At 38.0% G+C, this 9,259-nt stretch overlaps 1 long non-coding RNA gene across 1 annotated transcript; it reads right to left on the bottom strand.

The window, feature by feature from the left end:
• Positions 1 to 1,129: 1,129 nt before the first annotated feature.
• LOC134323460 (uncharacterized) lies at positions 1,130 to 8,703 on the bottom strand. The gene is made up of 3 exons (XR_010014053.1): positions 8,629 to 8,703; positions 4,904 to 5,006; positions 1,130 to 1,218 (listed from the first exon to the last, which is right to left on the bottom strand). It is a non-coding gene; the product is annotated as an uncharacterized LOC134323460 (long non-coding RNA).
• Between the last annotated feature and the right edge of the window lie 556 nt (positions 8,704 to 9,259).

Here is a 9,259-nt window from a genome sequence, read left to right on the forward strand (position 1 = left end):
ATGTTTCAGACACACTTAAAGTGAAATAAAAACACATTTAATTAGTATTTCCAGTTCACTACTATTATGCTCCAAATACATTAGAAATGTTTCAAAAAATTAATTATAGACATATTTAATCAGTATTTGAAGTGCACTACTATTATGCTCCAAATACATTAGAAATGTTTCTAAAAATGTTTCACTGAACTGAAACTGCAGATCAAAAATTTTTATTGTCGTAAATGTATGCATATTAACAACATTCTTCTCTATATTTCGCACAACTCAGCCACTAAGTCCAGATAACAGTATTAGCAGCATCCATAGCAGTATTTCAGAATCAGATAAATAACATTAGAGAACTAAATAAGTATCAGCATCTATGTTAGTACATTACTCACAGTGCTACAACAGCAGAGGACATAGAGTTACCAGTCATATTGTTAACACAAAAACTTAAATAATGCTCATGGCACTTGTAAGATTTACAGTATGGACCCAGTGATGACTAGCTGTACCCCCCTGCACTCAATGGCATTAATCATCATAATCAAACGTATATACCAGGGTGTTTCTTCCTGAAGTTGGGGACCACCTGGCTTAGTTCAACAAGTAGAACGGTGACAGCTCTCACAGGTTCTAACCAACCTGAAAGGGATTATTATAATGAGCGATTCACAGCCATCACAGACAAAGGGATCGGCCTAGACATCAAGGTGTTTAAAGAAATTTAGACCAATTAGCATGGAGGTGACAGTTCCATCTTGTCTGCATTGCCTTTGTATAATACACACCTGTCACAGGAAAGCCCATATATGGATATTCTTAAATGTATATATGTCATTTATCTTGAACCATGATTGTTCAGTCAAGCTCTGCTGTTCCCAAGATACGTTTGTGTCTTGCTACTGTATTAAAGATCACCATTTTTACCAAGTTGGAGAGACGTCCTTCTGTTCCATTTCTTTTTTCCTTACACACTGATACAACTTTTAACTCCAGTTAGGACTGAAAAACACATCTGGAGATACCTGTTATTGCATGCACATTTGCCACATCTAGTTGTCTTTAGTAGTGCTCCCTTTGAAGATTTTCCAGTAAGGGTGGAGTCTCTCAAAGTTTCTCTGGTGAAGACCAAGACGGCCAGCTCTTGCGCAAAGATGCAGAAAACATTGTTCTGTTGAGTCTCTGGAAGGCATTCTTTGGAACCAAAACATTAGTGTTGGCCAAGGAGCGCTGTATGATTAGACAAAAAAAAAGTACTACATAAATATCACTAATGTGACACAATTATGGATTGTGCGCACAGTCCTTACATCTGAAAACAATTAAAGACAACAAATGTACTTAAGGAATGGTCCTTAATCATGTTTAACTATCTGAACAGACTTGATGTTACAGAAATACAAAAAATCGAAATACTGTACATACAAAGACACTTAAAACAATTGTAGTGACCTATGCAGACCATTTATTCTTAAAAACATTTAGTTAATATCATTATTTTTGATACAGTGTAGCTCCGATACACTGAGTCCAGTGTTACAAAAGTGAAACAAGTTTTAAAGCCTCGGTATCAGATGTTCCGTCCCTAATAAACAATGTTTTGTCCATTTTGTGTTAATGATTTTCATTATTTCGCTTTTGTTGTTCTTGTGGGAATTCCTTAGATGTTTAGAAGAGCGGACGGTAAATAGAGATGCACACGCCACGTCTAAACATCTGCACAAAACTTTCCACAAGAAAAACAATAGCGGGTCAACTGGATAAAATGATTTCCACAAACTAGACAAAACCTTGTTTATCGTCACCATCACAAACTCCGTTCACTTTATCGCTGAGAAACAGTTTGATTGAAAGCAGGTAAGCAACACGCACTTCCGGTTTATTGTCCCTGCCTTTTCCGTCAAATATGTGCGGCCGGGAAGTGCAAAACAAATATACATTTTAGAAAACAAAATTACATATGCCGAAAATAAATTTACAAGTGCTGAAACACTTTTACATATGCCAAAACAAATTTACAAACACTGGGTACCCAAGCACTTGTAAATTTGTTTTTGCTTTTGTTGTAAATTTGTTTTTGTTTTTTTGTAATTTTGTTTTCTGAAATGTAAATTTGTTTTGCACTTCTCGGCCACCGTAGTTGAACTGCCTATAACGCTAGCTGCAATTCATTGGCTGACCACAATTTTACATGACAGTGGATAGGAGAAGGGGGCGCTGTGGAGCTCCTGTCAGCAGACATCAAGTAATCTATGATGACACGAGTGAGGCTGTTAATCATGGAGCGTATGAAAAACAGTATGAATATTTTTTCACCTAAATAGATTAAACCGCAGTTTGCCTCATCTGCGGATAGAGAGTGGCTGCACTAAAGGAGTACACCATCCGTCAGCATTATGAAACAAAACATGCACACCTGTTCTCAAAGTACAGTGGCGAGGAAAGAAAGGTGAATATATTAAATATTTGAATATTGATGATATATATATATATATATATATATATATATATATATATATATTGCTTTGCATGTTTTTCTTTACAAATTTACATTTGTTCAAATATTTCTGCTCCTAAAAAGAAACATTATCTATCATCCGTTGAAATCAATAAAAGCACTGTTAATTAGAATAAACAGTAGTGATATTTTTTTTTAAATTTAATGCAATATTAAAATTAGGGTGGGAGATTTTCACGATTAATTCGAATGAACGTTTTCACACGATGTTAGAAATGTGACAATCGCGATTGTTTACATACTTTATATTTTCATTAAAATACCAACATGTCAGTTTAATATCAAAAGAGTAAAAACGGAAGACAACAAAGGCCGTACACGGTAATAGTTAGATTCAGAAATAAGGAGCGCAAACACGATCGGCAAAACTTCACAACGAGACTCACAAACAGAAGAGTTTAATTCAGATTCATGGAATCGAACACAGCTGAACTGAACCAAAACTCCGGAGTGGGAGGACCGATCTGGATTGACTGACCGGGGACTTGTGGTAGTCACGTGAGTCTGTGGGAGCATGGGAGTTGTAGTCAATATTGTTAGAAGCGGAATGTGCCCCTCCATCCACCCCCCAACCACAAGGGGACAAAATGAAAGCTGAGCTGAGTGATTACTTGAGGTCCCCCAGTGTAGTTACTGATACACTAACTTCATTGGTGGAAACAGTAAACAGGCTCGTGTTTCTTTTAAGAAATCTGTAAAGAACTTTTTGTAGTTTTGCACTTCTCTTAATGTAAGGAGGTTCTGCTGCACATTACTTAAAGTGAGTTGATTGTGAGCTGTTCCTAAAAAGCATATAGCTAATTAAGATTTCTATTTTGTTTTAATTATTGTTAATTGTTATATTGTTATCGTTATAAAGTTTGAATCCCTTAATTATAGGTGGTGCTATTACTATTTTTACACTTCTGCAGTCTTTTAAATTAAAATGCAAAAAAAAGTATTTTTTTTTACTTATCAGAATTTTTTTTTTTTTTTTTTGCAATATCGCCCAGCCCTAGTTAAAATAACTTTTAGTTTTGGCCCGTGGCCCCTCACTGAGATAAAATTTTGGCCCCTTATAAGGAATTATTTGGGCACCCCTGCTCAAGAGAGTTTAACAAAACGTGTGGCACTTTTATCCCTTTAATGATCTGTTCAACCATTAATTTAAATCAAAATATTTGAGTAAAATAAGCTGTATTTAAAATTATTTAATATTCTTTGGGCTGTATCTACTGAATGGCATGTGTTAAACTAAAAAAATATTGGTATTCTTACTTTAAGAAAACACCATTTCTAACTTGAAGCCAACAGCTGAAAAATCATTAATAATAAGTTGAGTTCTTGTTGAGATGATTAAAGGGTTAAAAACGTGCTGCATGTTATTCAGCACCATGAATCCTCTCCTCTACTGCTCTAATACAGAAGTTATCTGAGGAGATATCTGTCCGCAGGTGAGTTTTTAAAAACAATGGACGTGTCTTCATGAGTTTTGCAGTCAATGAATTCCGAACAAATGTAATGATTTATGAAACGTTTTATTTGTGGTTGGAATGTAATCGGTAAAAATGGTAACCTGACCCTAACCTGAACAATGTTAATGCTAATAATATTAAAAACCGCTGATGCTGCAGCTTTAGTTTGTTATCATTGTAATCATTGTTAACTTACATTTGTGTTGGAGCTTCTGAAATTGGACATTTTTGGACCTATTTGCGGGTCTTTGGGTGAACGACGCACTTTTAGAAAACTCCGATAGCTTTTAGAGAATGTTTGCACATGCGCAGTAATGTGTTTAACTACCGTCTAACTTACAAGCGCAGATTCACCAAACCAGCGTGCAGTCCGTCACACATCTCACATAATTTACCTTCATACTGTAGTAACGAGTAACCAAGTTACATACAGCCAATGTAACCGAGTAAAAGTACACCATTACTTTAGAAAATGTAGTGGAGTAAAAGTGAAAGTTCCCGAAAATTTTTATACTCCAGTAAAGTACAAATACTTAAAAAAACAACTTAAGTACTGTAACGAAGTATTATTACTTCGTTACTATACACCACTGTACGTAAGTAAGGGAAGTTAACAGAGAGAAATATATGAGCCCATGATTTTTAGAGACCTGGGCCAGTGACTACCAAAAACCAATTAGTTTAGTCCAAGTTTGAAGATAAAGGCATTAATAAGATAACACATTCGCAAGAATAGGATAAACAGACGGAAACCCCGAAAGCATAATGCCCCAGGTTGTCATTGTAATAAAAAAATCTGTTTTTGTAGACAAAGCAACCCCTAAAGAAATGTCTCTACAATAGACCATTTTACACCAAACCACTTAAATGATGCCATACATTCACAGTAAACCTACACAAATCTAAAAACAATTTTATTCAGTCTACGATAACAACAACTTACCACAAAGGGATGTAATTATGGCTTCATTATTAATTTCTACTGTGACTTTCTCTGGTTGATGACTAACTACAGGGTTTTCATCTTCACTATCATCATCATGCAACTGCAATACGAAGAGCAGTATCACATTAGTTACATTAAATCAAACTCACACAAATAAGAATCCACTATTAACGTACAGAGTTGAAATAAAGAGACATATTTGTTATCACAAATAAAAATACTTGCACCAAAAACTGGTTCAACAACTTATCAATTCTTCATTATCTTATTTTGTGTTACTCTCATTTAAATGGTTGGATATGTCACAAATCAAAAATTAAAAGATTGTTTATTATATTAAACATAAATGTTGGTGTTTAACAAAACATTCAAAAGTCAAAAACATTTAAAAATTTGTATTAATATATTTTATATATTTGTAAAAATATATTAATAATTGTTATTTTATTAGAACTTATTGTAATTATTAAGAGTGTATTCAAATACATTGTAGATTGAAATGTTATAAACTAGACATCACAACATTATGACATGGAAAAATAAGCTATTAAATAATATTTACTTTTATTAACAGTATGTTCCCTATGCTATACAGCACCTGTTAACAATTATTTTTTACAGATTACTACAAATGTTTTTCTATATGGTATGTGCAGGGGTTGGACAAAATAACTGAAACACCTGGTTTTAGACCACAATAATTTATTAATAATAATTAATAATTAATAATTTTGCGGCCAATACAGCGTCAATTCGTCTTGGAAATGACATATACAAGTCCTGCACAGTGGTCAGAGGGATTTTAAGCCATTCTTCTTGCAGGATAGTGGCCAGGTCACTACGTGATGCTGGTGGAGGAAAACATTTCCTGACTCGCTTCTCCAAAACACCCCAAAGTGGCTCAATAATATTTAGATCTGGTGACTGTGCAGACCATGGGAGATGTTCAACTTCACTTTCATGTTCATCAAACCGATCTTTCACCAGTCTTGCTGTGTGTATTGGTGCATTGTCATCCTGATACACGGCACCGCCATTGGATGCACATGGTCCTCCAGAATGGTTCGGTAGTCCTTGGCAGTGACGCGCCCATCTAGCACAAGTATTGGGCCAAGGGAATGCCATGATATGGCAGCCCAAACCATCACTGATCCACCCCCATGCTTCACTCTGGGCATGCAACAGTCTGGGTGGTACGCTTCTTTGGGGCTTCTCCACACCGTAACTCTCCCGGATGTAGGGAAAACAGTAAAGGTGGACTCATCAGAGAACAATACATGTTTCACATTGTCCACAGCCCAAGATTTGCGCTCCTTGCACCATTGAAACCGACGTTTGGCATCGGCACGAGTGACCGAAGGTTTGGCTATAGCAGCCCGGCCGTGTATATCGACCCTGTGGAGCTCCCGACGGACAGTTCTGGTGGAAACAGAAGAGTCGAGGTGCACATTTAATTCTGCCGTGATTTGGGCAGCCGTGGTTTTATGTTTTTTGGATACGATCCGGGTTAGCACCCGAACATCCCTTTCAGACAGCTTCCTCTTGCGTCCACAGTTAATCCTGTCGGATGTGGTTTGTCCTTCTTGGTGGTATGCTGACATTACCCTGGATACCGTGGCTCTTGATACATCACAAAGACTTGCTGTCTCGGTCACAGATGCGCCAGCAAGACGTGCACCAACAATTTGTCCTCTTTTGAACTCTGGTATGTCACCCATAATGTTGTGTGCATTGCAATATTTTGAGCAAAACTGTGCTCTTACCCTGCTAATTGAACCTTCACACTCTGCTCTTACTGGTGCAATGTGCAATTAATGAAGATTGGCCACCAGACTGGTCCAATTTAGCCATGAAACCTCCCACACTAAAATGACAGGTGTTTCAGTTTCATTGTCCAACCCCTGTATATGTATATACAGTGTATCACAAAAGTAAGTACACCCCTCACATTTCTGCAAATATTTCATTATATCTTTTCATGGGACAACACTATAGACATGAAACTTGGATATAACTTAGAGTAGTCAGTGTACAGCTTGTATAGCAGTGTAGATTTACTGTCTTCTGAAAATAACTCAACACACAGCCATTAATGTCTAAATGGCTGGCAACATAAGTGAGTACACCCCACAGTGAACATGTCCAAATTGTGCCCAAAGTGTCAATATTTTGTGTGACCACCATTATTATCCAGCACTGCCATAACCCTCCTGGGCATGGAATTCACCAGAGCTGCACAGGTTGCTACTGGAATCCTCTTCCACTCCTCCATGATGACATCACGGAGCTGGTGGATGTTAGACACCTTGAACTCCTCCACCTTCCACTTGAGGATGCGCCACAGGTGCTCAATTGGGTTTAGTCCATCACCTTTATCTTCAGCTTCCTCAGCAAGGCAGTTGTCATCTTGGAGGTTGTGTTTGGGGTCGTTATCCTGTTGGAAAACTGCCATGAGGCCCAGTTTTCGAAGGGAGGGGATCATGCTCTGTTTCAGAATGTCACAGTACATGTTGGAATTCATGTTTCCCTCAATGAACTGCAGCTCCCCAGTGCCAGCAACACTCATGCAGCCCAAGACCATGATGCTACCACCACCATGCTTGACTGTAGGCAAGATACAGTTGTCTTGGTACTTCTCACCAGGGCGCCGCCACACATGCTGGACACCATCTGAGCCAAACAAGTTTATCTTGGTCTCGTCAGACCACAGGGCATTCCAGTAATCCATGTTCTTGGACTGCTTGTCTTCAGCAAACTGTTTGCGGGCTTTCTTGTGTGTCAGCTTCCTTCTGGGATGACGACCATGCAGACCGAGTTGATGCAGTGTGCGGCGTATGGTCTGAGCACTGACAGGCTGACCTCCCACGTCTTCAACCTCTGCAGCAATGCTGGCAGCACTCATGTGTCTATTTTTTAAAGCCAACCTCTGGATATGACGCCGAACACGTGGACTCAACTTCTTTGGTCGACCCTGGCGAAGCCTGTTCCGAGTGGAACCTGTCCTGGAAAACCGCTGTATGACCTTGGCCACCATGCTGTAGCTCAGTTTCAGGGTGGTAGCAATCTTCTTATAGCCCAGGCCATCTTTGTGGAGAGCAACAATTCTATTTCTCACATCCTCAGAGAGTTCTTTGCCATGAGGTGCCATGTTGAATATCCAGTGGCCAGTATGAGAGAATTGTACCCAAAACACCAAATTTAACAGCCCTGCTCCCCATTTACACCTGGGACCTTGACACATGACACCAGGGAGGGACAACGACACATTTGGGCACAATTTGGACATGTTCACTGTGGGGTGTACTCACTTATGTTGCCAGCTATTTAGACATTAATGGCTGTGTGTTGAGTTATTTTCAGAAGACAGTAAATCTACACTGCTATACAAGCTGTACACTGACTACTCTAAGTTATATCCAAGTTTCATGTCTATAGTGTTGTCCCATGAAAAGATATAATGAAATATTTGCAGAAATGTGAGGGGTGTACTCACTTTTGTGATACACTGTATATATATATATATATATATATATATATATATATATATATATATATATATATATATATATATACGCACACATATAGGTATATATAAAAAAAGTAAGCAAATCGTTACATTTTTTGAAAGTTGGTGTAAAATGTTGCCTAATTTTCATAAATATTACAAACCCAGCATATTTGCGTTAACAAACACTCGTATAACAGCTACAATAGGCACTTACCTGTAATTAACAGCTGCAATACTTGTTTCTCGAATAGTTATTTTATGAAATCGTCCACAGCAGTGAATAGATCCCTGTTCGGTTCAATACGATGGCAGAGACACAGACATGAGTAGTACCAAAAACTCTCAAAGTGTATTTGGGAATGAGCAGGAATATAAATGCTTAAGGAAAAGGGGTGTTGGGAGATCATCAAAGCAGGCAGCTTTCCCATCAAGGTGTGAAAACTTTCAGGATGTGGAAGTAACTGAATGATCAAAGGTACAGTGTTAAGTTCCAAGGTGCGAACACATACATATGGTTGTAATATAACTCATGGCTATAAGGTTAACTAAAGATATAAACATATTCTAACTTTTTTTTTTTTTTTTAAACAAACAATCAAATACAACCAGAGGTGGAAAGAATTGCACATACTCGCGTTACTGTAATTGAGTAGTAGTAGTAGGGGAGGAGCGGGGCGATAAGTTGCATGCTGCTGTCACGCGTAAACGCCCAATGCGTTGAACTCAATTCAGTTGAACACGAGCCAAGAGCCAGTAATAGTGCTAATGAAAGAGCTGGTGGGGGGGGTTTTAGTATTACTCCGAGACTGAAGGTTGTCAGAAGTGCACAGTTCTGTAATAGTGTA

The sequence above is a fragment of the Trichomycterus rosablanca genome, chromosome 11 (assembly GCF_030014385.1).
Source record: "Trichomycterus rosablanca isolate fTriRos1 chromosome 11, fTriRos1.hap1, whole genome shotgun sequence".
Lineage (NCBI taxonomy): Eukaryota > Metazoa > Chordata > Actinopteri > Siluriformes > Trichomycteridae > Trichomycterus > Trichomycterus rosablanca.